General features: G+C 37.0%; 1 protein-coding gene across 5 annotated transcripts in view; it reads left to right on the top strand.

The window, feature by feature from the left end:
* NCOA1 (nuclear receptor coactivator 1) overlaps positions 1-23,818 on the top strand; it is a 262,035-nt gene that overhangs the window by 47,166 nt on the left and 191,051 nt on the right. For 4 of the 5 annotated variants that reach the window (XM_060168750.1, XM_060168748.1, XM_060168753.1 and 1 more), the window contains exon 2: positions 16,598-16,724. The gene's annotated coding sequence lies outside the window, so the exon portion shown is untranslated. Of the gene's footprint in view, positions 1-16,597; positions 16,734-23,818 lie in introns of all 5 variants that reach the window. The other variant, XM_060168749.1, reaches the window with a different exon arrangement.

Genomic DNA, 23,818 nt, shown 5'->3' with positions numbered 1-23,818 from the left:
CCAGGAGATCTGGTATACATAAATTGGGTGTTCTAGTAGGAAAGAACAGAGATGATGTATACGTGATCAAGAAATTCTCAAAGAAAATACTGAAAATGTTGCTAAACTGAAGACTTGTACTTTTTATAGAACTCACCAAATAGCAAACACGATGAATGATTATACTAGTCACATTTCTGATGTTCAAGAATAGGAGAAAATTCTCCAAGCTTTTGGGGAGGAAAATCAAATTATTTTCAAAGGGAAGATAATCAGGTTGGAATCTAGTCTTCTGTTTCATGAAAAATACTAGATGAGAGGATTCCAGACCTTTTATGGAATTTATAGACTAATAAAATGCTAATAGAAAATCTGAGTGATTAATAAATTATCAAACTTTTTTTTTTTTTTAGCTAAACAAGGGTATAAAATATAAAATAAACAATTGAGTAGTTTTTGTTTTGAGTTGAACAACACTGTCATCTTTTTTTTTCTTTTCCATTATGGTTTATTATAGGTTATTGAATATAGTTCCCTGTGCTATACAGTAGGGCCTTGTCGTTTATCCATTCTATATATAATAGTTTGCATCTGCTAATCTCGAACTCCCAGTTCTTTTCTCCCCAAAACCCCTCCCTCTTGGCAACCACAAGTTTGTTCTCTATATCTATGAGTCTGTTTCTGTTTCATATATAAGTTCATTTGTGTCATATTTTAGATTTCACATATAAGTGATATCATATGGTATTTGTCTGACTTACTTCACTTAGTATGATAATCTCTAGGTCTGTCCATAATGGCATTATTTCATTGTTTTTTGTGGCTGAGTAGTATTCCATTTTATGTATATACCACATCTTACTTATCCATTCATCTGTCGATGGACATTTAGGTTGTTTCCACGTCTTGGCTTGTAAATAGTGCTTCTATGAACATAGGGGGTACATGTATCTTTTCTAATTATAGTGTTGTCCGGATATATGCCCAGGAGTGGGATTGTTGGATCATATGGCAACTCTATTTTTAGTGTTTTGAGGAACCTCCGTACTGTTTTCCCTAGTGGCTGCACCACTTTACATTCCCACCAACAACACTGTCATCTTTTTTGATTGTACTGAGGACTAGTGAAAATTTAATCACCAAATAGTATTGATTCCTGTTTTAGAGTTTGGTAGCTACTACAGTATCTACAGTGTTGTGAGGGAAAAGGATTTATCCTCAGTTTTATACCTTACCACACTGTCATTTACATAAAAAGGCAAAAGAGAGATTTCAAGACAGACATGGTTTCAGAAATTACACTAGCTTTGTACTTTTTCTGAAAAAAAAATGTCCAAGGAAATACTCTGTAGAATAAGATAATTAGTAAACTTGATTTAACAGATTGATATTAAACTTTGTACATACAGAAGATACTTCATTTTGATTACCTGTAATATAGTCATTACATCTAAGGTACAGAAATAACAAAAATAGAAATTCAAAAGTATTTATTTTAAGCATTTACTGTGTTCCTACTATGTATTAGGCAGAGAGCTAGGCTGAGGGTGCAGTGAAAAACAAGGTAATGTGATTTTTTTGCCCTGATGGAGCCTACAGCCTGGCAACCAATACAAGAAATAACTGGGTAGTTACAATGCAGTGCAGTGGATGCTCCAGTAGATAGACTACATGATAGAATGTCAGAATAGAGCAGGAGCACTTAACCCAGATTTGGGGGAGAGGCAGAGGTGGCTTTCTGAAGAAGGAACATCTGAGATAAGATAGGAGAAAGAAATTGAGAAGATTTCAGATTAGTTGATTGCAGAGAATACAAAGTGAGAGAAAGGAACAGATGACACCAGAGAGGTAACTAGGGACAGTATCACACAAAATCTTGAAAATAATATTGAAGCAGTTGGGCTTTATTTTGAGAGAAGTGGGGAACTATTAAAAGATTTTAATCATGAAAAAGTGATATGATCTGGTTTGTTTTTAGATAGATCACTCAGTTTATGGTGTGGAAAATATCGAATTAGAGCCAGTAAAATTGAAGGTAGTAAGATCAGTTAGAGAGTTGTCTTATTTATTCATTTGTTCTAACAATAAATATTTCTAGGTTAGAGGTGATGTTGGGCTGGCTATGGTAGGGTCATGGGATGGAGAGAAGTAGAAGGACTTGAGAAAGATTTAGGCTTTCATGGTAGGCTTTGGTGGTTGGATATTAGGAACATGTAGAAGGAAGAAGACAGACATGATCCCTAAATCTCTGGCTTGTGCAATAGGTAGTTGATGATGGTGCCATTTATTAGAGGAACCGTGGAGGAGAAGACTAAGGAGGGGTGATGAGTTCAGTTGGAGGTGCCTATGGGACACCTAAGTTGAGATCCGGTAGATAGTTAGATAAATGGGTTTGAAGTTTAGGAGAGACATCTGGGCTGGAGATACTGATTTGGAAAGTATCAGCATTTGGAAGGTAACTAAAATCATGGATATGAAAGATCACCCTGGTAGAAGGTACAGAGAAGAGATTTAGGTGAAAGATCTTAGAACACACACATCTAAAATGAGGATTCTTCTAATAAGACTTTTAGAAGGAATGGCTAAAAAAGTAGGACAAAATTCGGGAGATATACCTAAAACTTACATAATGATTAAAAAAATTCAGGAGAGTGTGGGCTAACAAATCTGAAACCATGGTACATGTATACTGGTATTAAATAAGTAAATGGATGGTGCATTGTGGGAGCCAGGTTTCTCACTTTTGGTGAGTGAGGTTACAGACAACCATGGCAAGGGGAAGGCTAGAACAAATCACATGGTACTAGATTAGAGTTAGAGAAATCAGGATGAATTCACGTTTAGGTTAATATAGATATGGATACAGAAACAATTATAGATATGTATGTATATATGGCCAAGTATACAGACATATATTTCCTAGCTCTACTAAAAGGGCCTAGAAGCAATGACACCCCAGTAGCATTATGCACACCTAGCACCAAGATCTTGATTTGATACCATTTTCCAATTTAAAAAAGTAAGCTTCTTGGAAAATAGTTGATTCTAGGACTGGCACAGGGAATATGCAAGATGAACCTGGAACATTTTGTAGAGCTAGGAGGTAAGAAAATACTCAAAAGCCAAAAGGATGGGGCTTGGCAAAAGGATACAGGAGGCAACCTGAAAGAGCCATCAAATGATCAAAGCTGGATTAGTTTGAATAACAAAATAAATAACACAGTATTGGATTATAACCCTAAATGATTGAATAAGTAAGTGTCCCTCACTTATTTATCCCATACAGAAGAGCTCCAGGTAATTTATGCAGACACTTCTCTCCCTCAAGGAGGTGGAACTTAACTCCCTAGGCTTTGAGTGTGTGCTGTTCTTAGTGACTGAAAGGGAAATGGTTATTTATGCAGATGCTGTTTAAGGTTAAATAAGTTATAGACTAAGGCATTTTCATGGGTTATAGCATTAAAGAATATTTGTGATCTCAGTGGGAGCTGTTCTAGGGGAAAGGTAGATTTTTGGGCTATTAATGTGTGTGACTCTAACCTTAACCTATCTTAGAGAGTATTCTGTATGTTCTTATTAGAAGATTTAATCACAAACTGACAGCTATTTAGTGTCTATCAAAAGCTCACTTAAAGTATCAGATATGAGAAGATAGTTTAATGAATATTTTAATTATGTATTCATCTAATTTCTTGTATTAGGTCTTCAGAGAACAAAAGTATCAAGATCATGTCACCTCAGTCTCCCCCAACATGAAAATGCCTGTACTGATTCTGCTTTAATGATATGCCGTCTGTCTATAAATAGATCTATAAGCAGCATCATTTGAATGATGTGCATTTTCTAAAATTATGTTTGAAACTATAGTCCACTAGGTTCATTGTTCTTTTTTCAAGTACATACAATTCAGATACAAAATTTACGTGTTTTCTTCTTATCAGAGATGAAAACTTACAACTCTGGAAACATGGACCCAAATTTGACACTCATTGTTTATAATTTGCTGATATTATGAATTTGATAGTGTCTGTTTCAGTTGCCTATTGTCATTTAACAAATCACTCCCAAACTTAGTGGCTTAAAACAGCATTGATTTATTATTTTTACAGTTCTGTGGGTCAGGAATTTGGTCAGGGCTTGGCTAGGGGATTCTTCTGCTCTGTGTGGCATCAGCTGGGTGCATTCACTCAGCTGGTAGCTGGGCTGGAAGGAGGCTTCACTCACATGTCTGGCACTTTGGCGTGCCTCCAGGTGGCCTCTCACCAGCATGATAATTTCAGGGTATTCAGATTTCTTACATGGTCTCGCTTCCAAGAGGGAGAAAGGGGAAACTGTCAGTCCTCCTGGTCTGTGGAACTTCAGAATGTCACTTTTGGTCACTGTTGGTCAAAGCAAGTCACAAGGCCAGCCAAGACTCAAGGAACTGGGGTACAAACATCATATCCTCATGGGTGGAGTGACGTGTACAGAGAGAGGGAAGGACTTGATGTCAGCCATCTTTGGAGGCTATTATGTGGCCATACCAACTACCTACCACAGTATCTTTTTTTTTTTTTTTGGTGGTATGCAAGCTTCTCACTGCTGTGGCCTCTCGCATTGCGGAGCACAGGCTCCGGACGCACAGGCCCAGCGGCCATGGCTCACGGGGCCCAGCAGCTCTGCAGCATGTGGGATCCTCCCGGACCGGGGCACGAACCCGTGTTCCCTGCATCGGCAGGCGGACTCTCAACCACTGCGCCACCAGGGAAGCCCCTACCACAGTATCTTAATTTTTTATTTTATTTACAAAGTTTTATTGTGATTAATCCTCTTTACCTTGCGTCTTGACTTGTAACCAATTCAAGTCCTCTTGGAAATTAGATTATACATATTAAATAAAAATTATTACCTTAATTTAGTAGAAAAAATTGGGGGTAATGAGGGGCCATGCTAAGTCTCACTCTTGTCATTGTCACTCACTCTAAATTTATCTTGGCTTAACAAGTATCTTGGATTACTTAGAGCTGAAAATCTTAGTTTCTCTGATCTGGAAGGCTTACTGACACATGTTCATATATATTTTTTAAGCCCTGATAAACTTTGTGAAGCACAGTTCTAGCGAAGGGTACCATAATTTAAAATTCAGATACTCTTTGACTCAGAAAGTAATTCCACTTCATGAGTACACAGATATTCTTTAGAGCATTGTCAGTAATGGAAAAATACTGGAAACAACATGTGAGTCTGTCAATGAGGAACTGGTTTAACAAATCATGATGCATTCATATGATAGAATATCATGAAATTGTTAAAAAAAAAAGAGCAGGAGGGAATTCTATAAGGAATGATATGAAGTAAGTTCTAAAACACATTAAGTTAAAAAAAATCATGATGAGAAGCTGTATAGTATGCCATCACTTTCATTAAAAATACATATAGGGGCTTCCCTGGTGGCGCAGTGGTTGAGAGTCCGCCTGCCGATGCAGGGGACACGGGTTTGTGCCCCGGTCTGGGAGGATTCCACCTGCCACGGAGCGGCTGGGCCCGTGAGCCATGGCCGCTGAGCCTGCGCGTCCGGAGCCTGTGCTCCGCAACGGGAGAGGCCACAACAGTGAGAGGCCCGCGTACCGCAAAAAAACAAAAAACAAAAACCAAACATATAAATGCTTTTTAATGTATAGAATACGAATGAATACACAGGAGTCAAGGGAAGGGAGCTGGATGACTAGGGGGGACTTTCTATTCACCATAGCCTGTTAGTACAATTTACTTTTTATACCAGGTACATGTATTAACTACTCTAAAACTTAGCTTAAAAAATGCTCTGACAGTTTTATTTTATTTGTTGGTTATCTTCTTGTGTAAGGCAGCATGTTGGGTGTTCCATTCAGACAGGAGCCTAAAGGCCAGTAGGAAAGATTAAACACATGTACCTTATCAGCAGGCTGCTTGTTAGAGTTGTCATTTTTGCATTGTCCAAATACTTTGCCCATTGTTTTTAGTGGACTGTTTATTTTCTTATTATTGTACTGAAGATTTCTTTTATATTCCGGAAACAAGTTATCAGATATTTGTCTTGCAGATATTTTCTCCAAGTTTGTGGCTTGTCTTTACATTTTCATAACACTGTCTGTGGAAGAACAGAAGTTTGAAATTCTAAGTGCAATATCTCAATTTTTTCTTTTATGGTCCATGCTTTTTGTGTCATATCTAAAAACTGCCTAACTCAGGTGTTGACAAACTACAGCTGATTCAGCCCACTGCTTGTTTTTGTAAAATAAAGTTTTATTGGAACATAGCTATGCCTGTTTGTTTCCATGTTCTCTATAGCTGCTTTCATGTTACAGGACAGAGTTAAGTCTTTGCAGCAGAGATGATATAGCCCATAAAGCCTAAAATATTTACTGTCTGACCATTTACAGAAAAAATTTGCCAACCTCTGGGCTAACCTAGCATCCCCCAAATTTTCTCCTGTGTTTTCCTTTAGAAATTTTATAGTTTTGTATTTTAAAATATTTAAGTCTATTAATTTTTTAAAAAATATTTATTTATTTGTTTATCTTGGCTGCGCCAGGTCTTAGCTGTGGCATGTGGGATCTTTTAGTTGCAGCATGCAGGATCTTTAGTTGTGGCATGCGGACTCTTAGTTGCGGTATGCGCGTGGGATCTAGTTTCCCGACCAGGGATCAAACCGGGCCCACTGCATTGGGAGCTCGAAGTCTTACCCACTGGCCCACCAGGGAAGTGTCTAGGTCTATTAATTTTTATATAAGATGTGAGATGTGCGTTGAGGTTCTTTTTTTTTCCCCTGTATGGATTGTCATTTGTTATAGCCCTAGTTGTTATAAAGACAGTTTTTTCCATTGAATTACCATGGTACTTTTGTTGAAAATCAAATCAATTGACCATAACAGATATATTTCTGGACTGTCTCTTCTGTTCCATTGATCTGTATGTTTATCCTTATATCAGAATTATAATGTCTTGATGACTATAGCTCTATAGAAAGTACTGAGGGACTTCCATAGCAGTCCAGTGGTTAAGACTCTGTGCTCCCACTGCAGGGGGCCTGGGTTCAATGCCTAGTTGGGGAACAAAGATCTCGCATAAAGCATGGCATGGCCAAAAACAGAAAAAAAATTGCAGGTCAAGAATAAAAAGATCTTCATTAAAAAAAAAAAAAGGAAAGTATTGAAATCAGGTAGTATAAAATTTCCAGTGTTCTTTTTTTTAGAATTATTTTTAGCATCATAGGTTCTGTGCATTTCCATATAAATTTTAGAATCAGCTAACCAGTTTTTATTTAAAAAATCCTCGTAGGATTTTTTTCTTTTTATTTATTTATTTTTGGCTGCGTTGTATCTTTGTTGCTGCATGGGCTTTCTCTAGTTGTGGCTTTTTTGTGGTGCACGGGCTTCTCATTGCGGTGGTTTCTCTTGTTACGGAGCACGGGCTCTAGGTGCAGGGGCTTCAGTAGTTGTGGCTCGCTGGCTCTAGAGCACAGGCTCAGTAGTTGTGGTGCACGGGCTTAGTTGTTCCGCAGCATGTGGGGTCTTCCCGGACCAGGGCTCGAACCCGTGTCCCCTGCATTGGCAGGCGGATTCTTATCCACTGGGCCACCAGGGAAGTCCCGTCTGGTGGGATTTTAATTGTGATTTATGTTAAATCTATACACTAATTTGAGGAGAATTGATATATTAACATTGATTAATCTGATCTTTGAAAGCAGTGTACTTCCATTTATTGAGGTCTTTGATTTCTCACTTGGTGTTTTGTATTTTTGAGCACAGAATTTTCCATTTATTTTGCTATATTTATCCTGTATCTTTCTTTTTTGATGCTAATGTAATTGCTACTGTTTTGTTAATTTATTTCTAATTATTAATTGCTGCCATATAGAAATACAATTAAATTTTGTATGTTGACTTTGTATCCTTCAATTTTGCCAAATTCAAAGCAAATTTAGTTTCAGTAGTAGATTCTTTGGGATTTTCTATATAGACAGTCCTGTCACTTGTGGACAAAAGACAGTTTTGTTTCCTTTTTTTTTCATCTCTAGGCTTTTATTTCATTTTCTTGCATTATTGTACTGACAGTACAGTGCATTGTTGAATAGGAGCGGTGAGAGCAGATGTTCTTGCCTTGTTCCTGATTTTAGAGGGAAAGCATTTAGTCTTTCATGATTATGTATGATATTAGCTTTAGATTTGTTGTATATTCATGTCTTAGGCTGAGGACGTTCCCTTCTGTTCCTAGTTTTCTGAGTTTTGAATCGTGAATGGTTGTGGGTTTTTCCAGAATTTTTTTTGCATCTGTGAAGATGATCGCTTATATTTTAGTCTATTGATATGTTGAATTATATTGATGGATTTCTTTTTTCATAATGAACTAATATTGCATTCCTGGAATAAATGCTATTTGGTCATGATATATATTCCTTTTTGTATATTGCTAGATTCATTTTTCTAATATTTGGTTAAGATATTTTGTGTCTATGTTCATGAAAGGATATTGGTCTGTAATTTATTTTCCTTACAGTTTTTTTTTGTCTGACTTTTATATCAGAGTTATGCTGTCCTCATAAGATGAATTGGGAAGTGTTTTCTCTACATTTATTTCTGGAAAATTTATATATTATTGTTATGATTTCTTCCTTAGATGTTGGTAGAATTTACCAAGGAAGCCATTTGTCATGGAACTTTCTTCGTGGGAAGATTTTAAATGATGAATTAAATTTTCTTAATATATTAAGAGCTATTGTTATTTAATTTCTTGAGTGAACTTGGTAGTTTGTATTCAAACTTCCAAGGACTTGGTACATTTTATCAAAGTTGTAGAATTTATTGCCATAAAGTAGCTCATAATATTCTCGTATTATCCTTTTAATATCTGTAAAATTTCTAGTGCTGTCCTCTTTTCATTCTTGGTATAGTTAATTTGTGACTTCTCTCTCTCTCTCTCTCTCTCAATCTCTCTGGCCAGAAGTTTATTCAGCGCTATTGAAATTCTCAAAGAACTACATTTCAGTTTCATAAATTTTCTCTATTGCTTTTTTTTAGTTTCATTTCTTCCTTCTAATTCCTTTGTGTTTAATTTGCTCTTCTTTTTCTACTTAAGGTGGAGGCTTAGATTATTAATGCAAGACTTTTGTTTTCTAATATAAACAGTTTATGTTTTATGCTGTAAGTTTTTCTAAAAACTGCTTTAGTGGTATCCCACAAATTTTGATATGTTCCACTTTACTTTTAATTCAATTAAAAGTGTTTTTTAATTTCTCTTTTTAATCTTTGGGTTATTTAGAATTGTGTTGTTTAATTTCCAACCTTTGATAATTCTTAATCTATCTTTCAGTTATTGATTCTAACTTAATTCTGTTTTGGTCAGAGAAAATGCATTATTTAACTTAAATTCTTTTAAATATTTTGAGCTTTGTTTTATGGCCCAGAATATGGTCTTTCTTGGTGAGTGTTCCATGTACCCTTGAAAATAATGCATTTTCTGTTCTTGTTGTGTAAAATGGTCTATAAATATCCAATTAGGTCAAGTCAGTTGATAGTATTTTCAGGTTTTCTATAGCTTAGTGATTTTCTGTTTTCTTGTTCTTTTGATTCATAACAGAGGAGTATTAATGTCTACAACTGTAATTGTGGATTTGTCTAATCTCCTTACAGTTTTGTCATGAATTGATCCTTTATCGTTAAGTAGTATCCCTCTTTGTCACTGGTGATACTCCTTATTCTGAGGTCTGCTCTTTCAGATATTAATACAGCCATGCTGTCTTGCCTTTCCCTCCTTTTACTTTTAACCTGTGTCTTTGTATATAAAGTAAGTGTCTTGTGGATCGCATACGATTGGATTTTGTTTGTAAAATTTGATCTGATAATCTCTACCTTTTAATTGGGTGTTTAGATAATTTCTATTTAATATAATCATTGAAAGTTTGGATTTAAACCTACCATCTTGCTAGTTGTTTTCTATTTTTGAATCTTTTTTGTTTATTTTTTCTGCCTTCTATTGAATTAATCATTTTTCATAATTTCAATTTATCTAACTCTTGGCTTATTCTGTATATTTATACATACACACATATTTTTGCGGTTGCTCTAGGTCATGGTTTCTTAACCTTGGCACTCTTCGTATTTTTGGTTGGATAATTCTTTGTTGTTGGGTCATGGAGGGGACACCTGTGTCCATTGCAGGATTTTTAGCATCCCTGGTCTCTATCTACTAGATGACAGTAGCACCCTTTCCCCACCCCCAGCTGTGACGACCAAAAAAGTTTCTAGACTTTGCTACATGTCCCTGAGGGGGCAGAATTGCTCCTGGTTGAGAACCCCTACTCTACAGTTTATTTTATTTTATTTATTTTATTTTTATTTTTTGGCTGCGTTGGGTCTTCTTTGCCGCACACAGGCTTATCTCTCTCTGATTGTGGTGAGCGGGGGCTACTCTTCATTGTGGTGTACAGGTTTCTCATTGTGGTGGCTTCTCTTGTTGGGAGCATGGACTCTAGGCATTTGGGCTTCAGTAGTTGTGGCACACGGGCTCAGTAGTCGTGGCTCGCAGGCTCTAGAGTGCAGGCTCAGTAGATGTGGCACACGGGCTTAGTTGTTCCGCGGCATGTGGGATCTTCCCGGACCAGAGCTCAAACCTGTGTCTCCTGCATTGGCAGGCGGATTCTTAACCACTGCACCACCAGGGAAGCCCCTACTCTACGGTTTAAAAGATATATCTTTAACTTATAATAGTTTTTTTCACATTTTTTAAAATCACATTTTTTCTTTAAATAATATTATACTACTTCATGTGTCATGTAATACCTTATATACAGCATAGTTCAACAACTATCTTCCATCTTTATACTATGTTGTCATAAATTTTATTTCTATGTATGTTATTAACACTACATTATCATTTTTTGCTTTAGTTCGTGTTTAACCTTCTAAAATCAATAAAATATGAAAAAATAGTCTTTTATTTTTACCTTCTCTTTCTAATGCTCTTCATTTCTTTTTTGTAGATCCAAATTTTCACCTGGGAATTTTCACTGCTGCCTAAGGAACTTCTTTTAACATTTCTGGTGTCTGCAGGCAGTGAATTCTCTCATTTTATTTGTCAAAAAATTCCTTCTTTCTTCCTTCAGTTTTCAAAACTATTTTTGCTGGTTATAGAATTCTATGTTCAGCTCTTTTTTCTTTCAGTACCTGAAAGGTATTATATTCAATATTGTCTTTGGCTTGTATAATTTTCTGAAGGTAAGGAAATTTTAATCTTTGTTATTTGTATCTAGTCTTTCTTTTTTCTCTGTCTTAGAGATTTTTATCTTTGTTTTTCTACAGTTTGAGTATGATATACCCGTGTATGTTTGTTTGTGTGTGCGTGTTTTGGTATTTATCATGATTGGGGTTCTCTGGGATTTTTTGCTCTCTAGTTTGTTGTCTTAGATTCATTTGGGAAAATTCTTGGCCATTATCTTTTTATGTATTTCTTGTATCTTATTATTTTTGTTTTCTTCTCCTGGGGCTCCAATTAAATGGATGTTATACATTTTGATATAGTTCCACAGCTCTTGGATGCCCTGAACTGTATTTTTCCTTCAGTTTTTTAAAACTGTGGTTTCATTTTGTATTATTTCTATTGTCCTGTCTTTAAGTCCACTGAGTCTTTCCTAATCTGTGTCCAGGCTGCCGTTGAGGCTGCCAAAGAAATTTTTCTTCTCTAATGTAAACAAAATTTCTTTTGTTGTTTCTAGCTTTTCTATCTTAAAGTTTCCATGTCACTGCTGAAAATTTCCATCTTTTTATGCATGTTATCCATCTTGTCTACTAGATCATCTAACAGTTATTTTAGAATGTTTGATAATTTCAGTTAATGAATCAGTCCTGATTCTGTTGATTACTTTATCTCTTGACAAAGGATTATTTCTTCATGCCTTTGTGGATGCTTCATAGTTTGTGATTTAATGCTCATCATCATGTACAGAAGAATAGGAGAGACTGAAGTGATCCTCTTCTGTCAGGCTGTGTTTCTCAGAGGTTGAGTCGATCTAATCTTGAAGTGAGGTGGGTTTGGATTTTGTGGCCACCATTACCTTCAGTGTACCCCAGGCTTCACATTTCTCCATTTGGCTGCTGTTGCCTTGTGTTTAGAGTGTGGCATGTGGTACTACAGGATTTTTCTGTGATCCTGTATCACCCTCATCTTTCAACAGTCTTTGCACATCTGTTTGCAGAGGGATTTCATGTTACTGTTTTTCTCCCAGTGATAGATTATTGTTGCTTGTTACCCAGTGCTACGCTTGTGGGACAGGGCAAAGTTCTGTTTTGTTCTGGTGCAGACTCAATCCTGGTCAGGCCCTACATTCCTGGGTATCAGTGGTAGGACTTTCTTAGCTTTCCTGCTTTCTCTTCCCTGTGGTGGTCAAACACTCATACATTTGTGGTTGGTCTTGGGCAGAAATATCCTTTCCCTCCCTTGTAGTAGTACATCTCTGTTGGTATTGGTGCAGGATCCTTTGCCCAAGACTTTTTCCTCTCCCCCTCCCCTACAGTGGCAGAGGGGGTTTTTTTGCCTCTACTTTCTCATAGCATCAATGTGTCTTTCTTTGCCTGTGTCTGGGAGCTTAAGAGTGTTTTCTCCCCATCTGGGAGAGGCATTTTGCTTCTGTTCTCCTCTGAAGCAGTGGACTTTTGCCTGGACCCTGGGGTGAGAGGGTTTTCTGTCCTTCCCCCAGTGGCTCTAGGCTTTTGCTCTGTGTTGGGGACAGGTTGGGGAAGCAGGCAGAGCTTCAGGCCCGTACTCATCACCTTGTACACACTTGCTTCAGTGATGAAGGGCTTTCTCTGGTTTCCTGTCCTACCTCTAACCTTTCTTGTGAGAATCTGGTTGAGGCATGTAGAAGAACTTGCAACTGAGTGTAAACTCTCCTTGTGTCTGGGGTTCTCAACCATTCCTAACTGACATAGTAGTTCATACTTGGTCTTAAAGAATTTGTTAAAATCTTAACTGATTTTTTTTTCTTACATACGTGTATGGAGGCCACTTCTTCTGATGACCTGCCAAAGGTAAAACAGTTTGTGTGTACAGCCTCTCCCTGGAGGAATTTGTCCCTCTTTGGTATTTAAATTACTTGGTTGCCTTCTGACTTCAATTCTTTATTAGATTCAAGAGAAGTTTTGATTTTATAAATCTGGCTTTTTCTCACTAGGGTGGGAAAACATTCTTTTGTGGCTTTCTGCATTCTAGGTGGAAGTGGAACTACTTAGAGTTCTTCACAGGGTTTGCTATTTCAAACTGCTGCTTATTCGGATCCCTCTTGAATGTTTTCTCTTGCCTTCATTTGCCTCTTGAGTACTTTGTCATTTAGGATTGAACCCAAGGGACTACTTCCTCCATGAAGCTTTTCCTGATCCCACTAAGTAGAATAGAACATTTCTTGAATTGTACAACTGCTTTGCTTCTTGTACAGCTGTGTTTCATTTTTGCAGACCCGTTGAAACCTTCATTGAGGTTGAGCAGCTTTCAGAATTCGAGACCTCTCAACCTGAGAACTGTCCTTCTACCTTCAAAGTTTATGGCTGTTATGGTTGATAGATTTTAGGTAGGATCATAAAGTAAACTTGAGATAAAGAAATATACAAGAGAACTTACATTTATTAATATAATAAAAATTTGTGAAATCATACCACATAGTTTCCTGTGTACAGTTATTGCTCTTGAACTAAATTATTTTCAGAAATAAGACTTAAATTTGTAGAATCTAATTTCTTAGAACTGTGGGCTTGGTTACACAAGCTAGTATATATTCACACAATGAAATATCATGGAGTTTTAAAAAACAGTGATAAAACATATCCTAACATGGTAAATCTGCAGGATATAATGAGTGAAAAAAAATAAGGTGCAAAACTGAATATTTTGTGTAAGAAGGCAGGAAGAATAAGATTATATTTGCAGTTAAGTGTATTTGCATAAAGAATTACTAGAAGGATATACATACAAGAAACTAATAAAAGTGGTGACCTGTAGTAAGCAAGGACAACATGAGCTGCAAGTGGATGATATACAAATGAGACTTCTCAAACATGTTATGTTCCTTTTTACATCATTTTGAGTTTTGATTCATGTGAATGTAGTATATATTAAGAAAAGTTAAAGTTAATAAACATTATGTGAATCTTAAAAGATAACAGGAAGATTTGAAAAATACTTTAGAGCTGATAAAATATGTTGGCCTATGAAATAAAAATTGTGTGTGCGATACCTTTATTTTACATAAATCAGATTTTACAGATGAAAAGGTAAATACAAAGCATGGAGAATTGCAAAGATCAAGGTTTTATGAATCTGGCTCTAGATGAATAAATATATAGAAAGGCTGGTTTTCTAGCATGATTAGAAAGGTTTGGGGTCTAGACCCAATGTGGATGATCCCTCAAAGCAGAAAGGAGCATTGTGTTTAGGCAGCAACTATAACAGAAACACAGAGTGCTGAGAGTGGACTGGGGAACAATTTCTTACTCATGAAACTACTGGGCATATCCTTGGAAACTGATAAAATGTATCTAACTATTGTCAGGAAGAACAGGAGATGAGAATACCAAAGAATATTCTTATTACAAATTAAAACATATAAAGAAACAATAATTACATTACGTAAATAGGTTATAGCCCAGAAATCAACCATGTTGTAGACAAATGAAATGTATAAGAAGAAATTTATAAATCAAGGGGTGGTTTACTTAATTACTTAATGTTGTTAGGAAAACTGGCAATTTGGAATACAGGTCAGTTCAGAGTTAAATCTCTTTCCATACATCATTTGGAATGAAGTATTCAAATAATTTATTCCACAGAAAAGTGAAAATCAGAGTATTTATCTGTTATCAAGAAATTCCTAAGCAAAGAAATAATAAAAGAAGTGAAAAATGCACTGATGGATAAATCTGGCCACGTGAAAAGAAAAACTTTTGTATTGAAAGCCAGCGATAGACTGAGAAAATGTTAAAAGTAGATGAAAGACATAGTATTTTTACAATATAAGTGGTTAAGGAAAACATAAAACTCCTTTCCCATTCTACCCCAGGTGGGGCTGGAAGAGGGAGAGTTGCACACTTGGGAACAAAGGCAGTGTGCGTTACGGGAGAAGGATCTGATTAATGACATAGATAGCGTTCAGTGTCTAACTAAATTTGAAGACCTTAATATTATAGCAGGATCAGTCCACGTGGTTGTGTGTTTTTTCTCTAGCAGGTGATTGAATTGACCCAGGATTAGGAATTTGAGAGTGGTGAAGTGGAAGAAAGAAAATAACGTACTTGGTGGACTGATAGCTTGGGTGACAACCAAGATTTTGAGATTGGTGATAACACAGAACTGGAAAGATGAGTGTAGGTAGAGTGCATCTAAGGGATTGAGACTGGACCCCGGTTAGAAAAGATAGAGTGGAATATTGAACGACAAAGTCAAAAAGAGGGTTGGACAGCCAGATGGCATGACCATGAGGGAAGGGATGGGACTGCTTGTGAGGTAGGGTCTGGAAATGTTACTGTGGACAAGGTTGATTCCTATGGCCTTAGTCTTCACTCTAGAGGGTTCTTTTCCAAGAGCCAGATTTAGCCCAGTGGTTGAAAGTAGTGTTCAGTGATAAGGTTGAGGATGTAGAGGTCTTTTGTTTTACTATGTAAAAGGGGTTTCCAGAGGTCCCTGTGGAAAAGGTTGGAAGGAAGGGCGGCAGTTGGGGAACACATGCAGTGACTGAGACAGCAAAGAGAACACTGTGGGCATGAAGACAAGAGAAAAGGTAGTCACAATGGTTTATGTTTTGAATAAAGCCCAAGGGTGACAGGGATGGGAGCCACAGGTAGAAGTAACTAGCAAGATTCCTGAATTGACCTGTGGTGTAATGATCGTCTCTGGAGCCTGATCCACTGTGTCTTTGTAATCTAAAGGGAATATTAGTGGAAAACTTAACTCTGGGTGGTAAAACCTAAAGCAGTTAGGCTTTAAATAATGAAAGCCAGTAGGGCTCACATTTCTTAAGCATTCTCTGATGTCTGCACAGTCCCACTGTTTGGGGTTAGCTTTGAGGTAGAATGGGAAGATACAGTACTACCATTAATTTAGGAAAGTCCACAATTTGTCACGTCCTACTGCCAAGGACCCAGGAATGTATGATAGCCATCATATTGGGTGCTTCTTTATCGTAGAGGCATCTTCTGCTGGAAATCCTGTTTCCTCCTACTGTTCCATTTTACCTGCAACTGGGTACTGAGGCCACTGCTGCTGGGGTGACTTCAGCAACTCTGATGAGTGAGTCAGTAGCTTAGGTCTCTTGCCTCCTTGAATTACCAATGCAAAGCCCAATTTGCTGCATACCTCCTTTGGGGATCAGAACCTTTTTAAAGCTAGTAACTAATTACTGCTTATCAACTTTATATTTGTTTACTTACTTAACCTTTATTCTTTAATTTCAGTTTTTAAAATCTGTGGTAGGGACAAGAATGGGAATTAGAATTTCTTGAACAACAAAAGCATCTGTATAAGAATCTTTGTATGCTTATAGGGAAACAATGATGTGTCACAGTATCTAAAATCTAATGTTTTCAGTAGAACAAATGTCTCTTTTCTCCTACTTTAGATCTAATGGGATGTAACTGGAACCGACTCTGATGATAAAAATCAAGGACCATCAGGCAAGATCAGGCAGTAAGAATTTTTGCTTCCAAATGAAGACACCGACATTTAGAACTTCTACTTATTCTAAGGTATTCGAGGTACAGTTTTACTTTAATTTGACTCCTTGGCAGTCATTTTATAATGCTGATTTCTATCTATATAGATTTCATAAGTTTAAAAGTTTTTATGTTAGAATGGTTAGCTTTTGGGGAAGAGGCCACCCCCCCCCCCACACACGTTCCTCCAAATCTGAGAAGAGATTCAGATTTTAAAGGGAGGTCATCCTTATAATTAGGAAAGCATGTCAATTATAAGAAATAGAATGGACTTCCCTGGTGGCACAGTGGTTAAGAATCCACCTGCCAGTGCAGGGGGCATGGGTTCGAGCCCTGGTCCAGGAAGATCCCACATGCCGCAGAGCAACTAAGCCCGTGAGCCACAACTACTGAGCCTGCATTTTAGAGCCCGCCAGCCACAGCTATGAGCCCGCGTGCCACAGCTACTGAAGCCCACGCGCCTAGAGCCCATGCTCCGCAACAAGAGAAGCCACTGCAATGAGAAGCCCGCGCGCCACAACTAGAGAAAGCTGCGCGCAGCAAGAACTAAAGCAGCCAAAGCTAAATAAATAAATTTATTAAAAAAAAGAAGAAACACAAATGTAAGAAAATATATCAAAATGTTCATTAAAAATAAAGAAATACACTGAGTGCAGATTAACACTCAGTATAGAAGAACTGGAATAAATAAATGTCAATTTAATAATTATTTTATTTATGTCATGACCCTCTGAGATGAGCAATTGAATTCAGCACTCTAACCAACTGTGCTTACATGATACAAGAGATCTTAGTGATTGTCCTTTAGTTTGATCTGGAAACCTCTCTTTCCTGTTTTCCTAAACTTACTGTTAAGAGTTTTCTATTCACCAAGAAATGTCACTTATACTCCCTGTAGACTGTTTCTATAGGACCTTGGGGATCTGACGGGTTAGTTTCACTTAGATCAGAAAAACCAGGCGTGTAATTAAAGAGTCAAATGATACTTCCAAATCATTGGGTGGCTGTCCACTTTAAAGACTACATAAGACAATTGAAAACAATCAAAGGAAACATAGTATCAACAGAAAACATAGTGGTCTCTATTTTTCTAAGATACATATAAATTTCAAAGAGGGTACAGTTAGTTTGGTGTTTATTTAAAAACAAAATAATTTCGTGTTAATTGTATTTTTCCAAATAGGCAGAAAGTATGGAAAGATAATTATTTTTAGGGACAGTCAGAGTTGGTTGGTTCTCTGTATACATTATAGAGGTTTGTAAATTAATTTTGCTAGAATATAGAGAAGATGAAAATCTGAGAAAAATGTATCACTTATTACTTGGATTTTAAATTTCATTTTATTCTGTTTCGGAAGAAGAATATGTAAAACAGTAAATTCTAAAATATAAGAATCCATATTGAAAAACCTAAGACTGCTTCAGTTAAAATAAATGGATTACTTTCTAGAAGGCGGTGGTATAATTGAGCAGTTTTTGCCAAAGAAAAGTTACCTCGAGTCAAATAGCAGATGAAAAAGAGGTTGTTTTGATGAGAAGTTTTAAGACTTCTCTGGCAGCTAGCAGGTATATTGTACTTTTCAAAAATTTTTTGGTGTCAGTTTGAATCAAATGGTAATGATATTAAATATATAATTTGACTTATTACCAGAATCATTTTCCTTTTTAAAAAATTTGGATGTACTTTATTTTTTGGCTGTGCCAGGTCTTAGTTGCGGCATGCGGGATCTTTTGTTGCAGCGTGCAGGCTCTTAGTTGTGGTGCGTGGGCTCCAGAGCTCGTGGGCTCTGTAGTTGCGGCACACGGGCTCTTTAGTTGTGGCACGCAGGCTTAGTTGCCCCGTGGCATGTGAGATCTTAGTTCCCTGGCATCCCCTGCAGTGCAAGACGGATTCTTAGCCACTAGACCACTAGGGAAGCCCCTCCCTTATTTTTTAAAGCTATCTTTCCTTCTTACTTTCATTTAACAACATTAGTTGAATGTTCAGGCTTTGCGAAGAATAAGTCTAAATATGTGGAAGGATATAAATTATTCTATAACTTCATTATGAATGAAGTTGAAGACATCTTTCACTCAGAATGTTTACTCTGGGTCTAGGGAGGCTAAATACTCTCATCTGAAAACCATTTAAAAGCAATTTTGAGGACTTCCCTGGTAGCGCAGTGGTTAAGAATCTGTCTGGCAATGCAGGGGACACGGGTTCGAGCCCTGGTCCAGGAAGTTCCCACATGCCGCAGAGCAACTAAGCCCTTGCGCCACAACTACTGAAGTCCGCGCACCTAGAGCCTGTGCTCCGCAACAAGAGGAGCCACCGCAATGAGAAGCCCACGCACCACAAAGAGTAACCCCCGCTTGCCGCAACTAGAGAAAGCCCATGCGTAGCAATGAAGACCCAATGCAGCCAAAAATAAAATAATTAAAAAGAAAAAAAAGCAATTATGAAATGAGCACATAAAAATCATAGTTTAGTATTCCTTTCTAAGTAATATAGTTAAGTTCTGTATTCAGATGTCAACAAAAAGAGAGTAGGAAATTCTGATCAATTGAATTTGGTGACTAATTGGTTGTGGTTGTCACCCATCTATGGTTCTACTTGTGAAAGTGCCATATAACCAAATTAGGTTGCTTAAATCCTTAAATTAGGGATTTCTATTCATCAATTTCTTATATTGCCCCGCGCATTTGCAAACTAATATTTGTCATTTTCCCTTTCAAAAATGAAGTCAAAATTTCACAAACTTGTGCTCAGAAGTTTTATATAATACATTTTGACAATATTTTCTTTCCTTCTTTTTTTTTTTTTTGCTGTACGCGGGCCTCTCACTGTTGTGGCCTCTCCCATTGTGGAGCACAGGCTCCAGACTCGCAGCCTCGGCGGCCATGGCTCACGGGCCCAGCCGCTTTGCGGCACGTGGGATCTTCCCTGACCGGGGCACGAACCCGCGTCCCCTGCATCGGCAGGCGGACTCCCAACCACTGCGCCACCAGGGAAGCCCTCTTTTTTTTTGACAATATTTTCTTAAAATTTTTTTGAGAAGATTTTAAGATTTTGAGATAGTGGGATTTTGTTTTTTTGGGAAGGGGGATTAAAACAAAACAAAATCAGTACGAGTTACGGCCCTAGAACATTTGTAAGGTGATGTCTTGGATTATAGTTTACATTAAGTTAAAACAGTACCTTTTAAAAATATTTTGTTTGGACTCACAAAAACATTTGAAAACATTTCAACAAGGTATAATTGAGGGAATAGGTATTCCCTTGCCACCATGATTTTCTCTGTGGTGTGATGGAAAGAGCACAAGCTTTGGCTCTTCTACTTTCATGCTACCCTGAGGAATTGAATTAATATTTGTCTTAGTTTCCTTTTCTTTAATAGTTACTTTTTAGACTTTTGATGAAAAATGAAAAAAGTGTATAAAATTATATAAAATGATGCTTTTCAGTGTTAGATTAATGCACATTATTGCTAAAGATAGAGAAGACCACGCTACTGAAGTATCATTCACAGTTATCCTTCTCCTAGCAAAAAACAGGTCAACTCACACTACTACTGAGAAGCTTGTCAAACCAGTTTCAAACTTAACGACAAATATTATGCTTGGAGAGAAAGTAAAATGAGCTTTTGGCAAAAATCCCTTATCAAAGGCATACCATCTGGAAAAGCAATTACTGTCATGTGCATGCTAGCAGAATTTTTTGTTTTTCAGTTGGATGAAAGCACTGATGTGCTGAGGACATACCAGCACTTCATAGAGATGTGTTACTGTTTAATCACTGAGAAATCCACACTAACAGAAGAGTTTTTTTGTTGATATTTTGTTTTATTGTTGTTGTTGGTGGTGGTGGTGGTGGTTGGTTAGTTTTTTAAAGCCATTGTTGTCTGGAAAAGTTGCATTGGCTCCTCTGATCAAAACCCAACAACTTTAGCTGTAGGAGAGGGTGCACTTGGTCTGTGAATAAAAGAAATTGCACCAAGATATAAATTTATATCCTGCTTTTTTCCAGAGGAAAAAGTTTGGCATTTAGTAATGTGATTTCTGGTTGTGATTTAATGTTGAAAAAAACCAGTAAAAATTGTGGATGTAAGCAATTTTTGGCCACTAACACCGTGTCTTTTTAGGATTTTGGGAAGAAATGGTCAGCAAATATAGGATCCTGCTTTTCCACAGCAATGTGTGCTAGCTGTGTAGGGTGACAGGGCTTTACATGTTTGTTAATTTGCTTTTTAGTAAAATAAGAAGAATGTTTCTTTACCACTGATAATGCCATTTCTATGATTTCAAGGAGGCATAAACTTACATCTACTTTTTCAAATAGTCAGAACTTATAACTTCATATTCACAGTATCATGAGTTTCAATGTTAAGGATGAGGTATAAGAATTTTATAAAAGTCTGAATTATGATGCACAATAATTCTTATCTAAGAGTTTGACCATTTCCCCACACTTGATGATTTTATTGGGTTATCAAAGAAAAAACAACCAGTGAATTTTTATTGTACATGTTTAAAAACCACATCTAAATTTTGAAATAGAACATGAAGAAATACTTTCTAGAGCCAAAATGCCGGCAGAGAATATATTAGGAATCTTGTTGCTCCAGTCTCTCAAATTGAAGCATTTAACATCCAGTTTTGAGTGGGATATGCTCTTTTTTGGACATTGAATGGAATGCTGAAAGTAGACTTGAGAAGGAAATATTTCTATAATTTCTGGGTCCATGTTCAATCATAATATTCAGAATGTATTCAATATAACACAGTTGATTTATAATTAAGAATTAGGCATTTTTAGTTTAGTAGAAATAAAGAATAAGAAAGGAGCTAGTTGAAATGGAAAGCAGCTTATGGTTAAAGCTGGTTCCAGAGCTGGGGCCTTGAACATCTTGCAAGGAAGCTATCATAGGGGGTGGCAAAACAACGAAGGTGCTTAATTGAATGGGCTCTGTCTGGCCAAAGATGAGACAATTTGAGCATTAGTAAGTATAACTACAATATATAATCAATCACATCCAATATGTTTAAACTGATGAGTTCATGATGATACTTTAAAGAACTCATTCATTTTCTTTGGAGTATGCTAAGAAACCAACTATACCTGAATGTGACCAGTAGTTGAGGAGAGGAAGTTTCTTTTCTCAGGTGTATTCTAGTTAGTAGTATTCTATTTACAGTTAAGGGGTGATAAATAGAACATTACCATTTCATAATGAATTCCAGGACGTAAGCAAAGATCATCAGTGGCTGCTAACATCACAGGAGGCGGGACAGTTGGACATTAGGTTTCTCTTAATGAAAGTTCACGATCCTTTCTGTGAAGTATCGTTGCCAAAAAAATTGAATTTGAATCTAAATCTGATCAAGCCTGTAGCTCCAATTACCAATTTACAGGAAACATAGAAGACAGGGAAACAAGTGAAATGATACCATGGAGATGCAGTCAGCAGAATCTAGACTATGGGGAAGTCTTTGGGACACACAACTTGGGTTTTTTTTAAACAAATAAATTGTGAGGAACAAAACAAGAGAAAAGAAGGAAGAAAACTGAAATTAATAGCAATGTTTGGACTTTATTTGGGTCCAGATTTTAATAAATAAATATTTATAAAATAATCAGGGAAATTTGAACACTGGATATTTTATATTAAGAAATTATTGTTAATTTTTAGGTGTGATAGATAACAGCATGTAGTTACATTGAAGAAGAGTCATCTTTTAGAGCTACATAGTGAAATGTTGATGGATGCAAGGATTTGTCTGGGATCTGCTTTATTATCAGGAATAGAGGGAAGGCTGTGGCTGGGGATGAATCAAGATTGGCCATGAGTTGATCTTTGTTTAAGCTAGGCACTTGTGGTGTTGGAGGGTGGGGTGGTGGTGGTGTAATTCTTGATACTATTCTCTAAGCTTTTTTGAAAATTTCCATAAGAAAAAGGTCCAGAAATTTACATTTTCTCTTTCTTGGCTTATAAGAATACAATTGAACTATGTGTATTTAGCAACCTGCCGAATTTTTATTTCTAATAATTTCTTGAGTCTTTTGGGATATATATATACAAAACCATATTGTACACAAATGACAGTTTTACTATATAGTGCTTACTGTTTACCAGGCTCTATTTTAAGCACCTATGCGTATTAACCCATTAGATCCTTGCAGGGAAGAGCTCCAGTGAAATAGACATTAACTTGCCCAACATTGTGTAGCTGGTATGTGGCAGAGCTGGGATTTGAATCCAGGCATTCTAGCCCTAGAGTCTGTGCTTCTCTGTTTGTTTGTTTTTGCGGTACGCGGGCCTCTCACTGCTGTGGCCTCTCCCGTTGTGGAGCACAGGCTCCGGACACGCAGGCCCAGCGGCCATGGCTCACGGGCCCAGCCGCTCTGCGGCACGTGGGGTCTTCCCGGACCGGGGCACGAACCCGTGTCCCCTGCATCGGCAGGCGGACTCTCAACCACTGAGCCACCAGGGAAGCCCGCTTCTCTGGTTTTTATATCTCCTTATAAGCTTTATTTTTAACCCCTTCACTCTAATCCTTGTACCCTTTATTTCTTTTGTTTGTTTTAGTGTACTGGCTAGAATTTAAACTTTTAAATACCAGTTTTCATTTGTAATTTTGATTTTGGAAGTTGTCTTAATATTTAGTGAATCCAGAGTCCAGTCAAATTTACTCCTTTATAAATACAAGGTACTCCAAGAAACTAAGAATTGACTTAGTATGAAGCTAGAAGCCAAAGAATAAAGTGTATCGCTATTTAAAGTTGCCAAGACATGGAAGCAACCTACATTTCTATCTAGAGAGGAATGGATAAAGAAGGTGTGGTACATATATACATTGGACTACCACTCAGCCATAAAAAAAGAATGAAATAATGCCATTTGCAGCAACAGGGATGCATCTAGAGATTATCACACTAAGTGAAGTAAGTCAGACAAAGACAAATATGATATCACTTATATGTGGAATCTAAAAAAAAAAACGATACAAATGAACTTATTTACAAAACAGAAATAGACTCACAGACATAGAAAACAATCTTACGGTTACTAAAGGGGAAAAGTGGGGTGGGGGATAAATTAGGAGTTTGGGATTAACAGATACACACTATTGTATATAAAATATATGTA

Source organism: Lagenorhynchus albirostris, chromosome 13, assembly GCF_949774975.1.
Source record: "Lagenorhynchus albirostris chromosome 13, mLagAlb1.1, whole genome shotgun sequence".
Taxonomy (NCBI): Eukaryota; Metazoa; Chordata; class Mammalia; order Artiodactyla; family Delphinidae; genus Lagenorhynchus; species Lagenorhynchus albirostris.
Note: the sequence above shows the minus strand (reverse complement) of the source record. Positions and strands in the feature narration are given on the sequence as shown.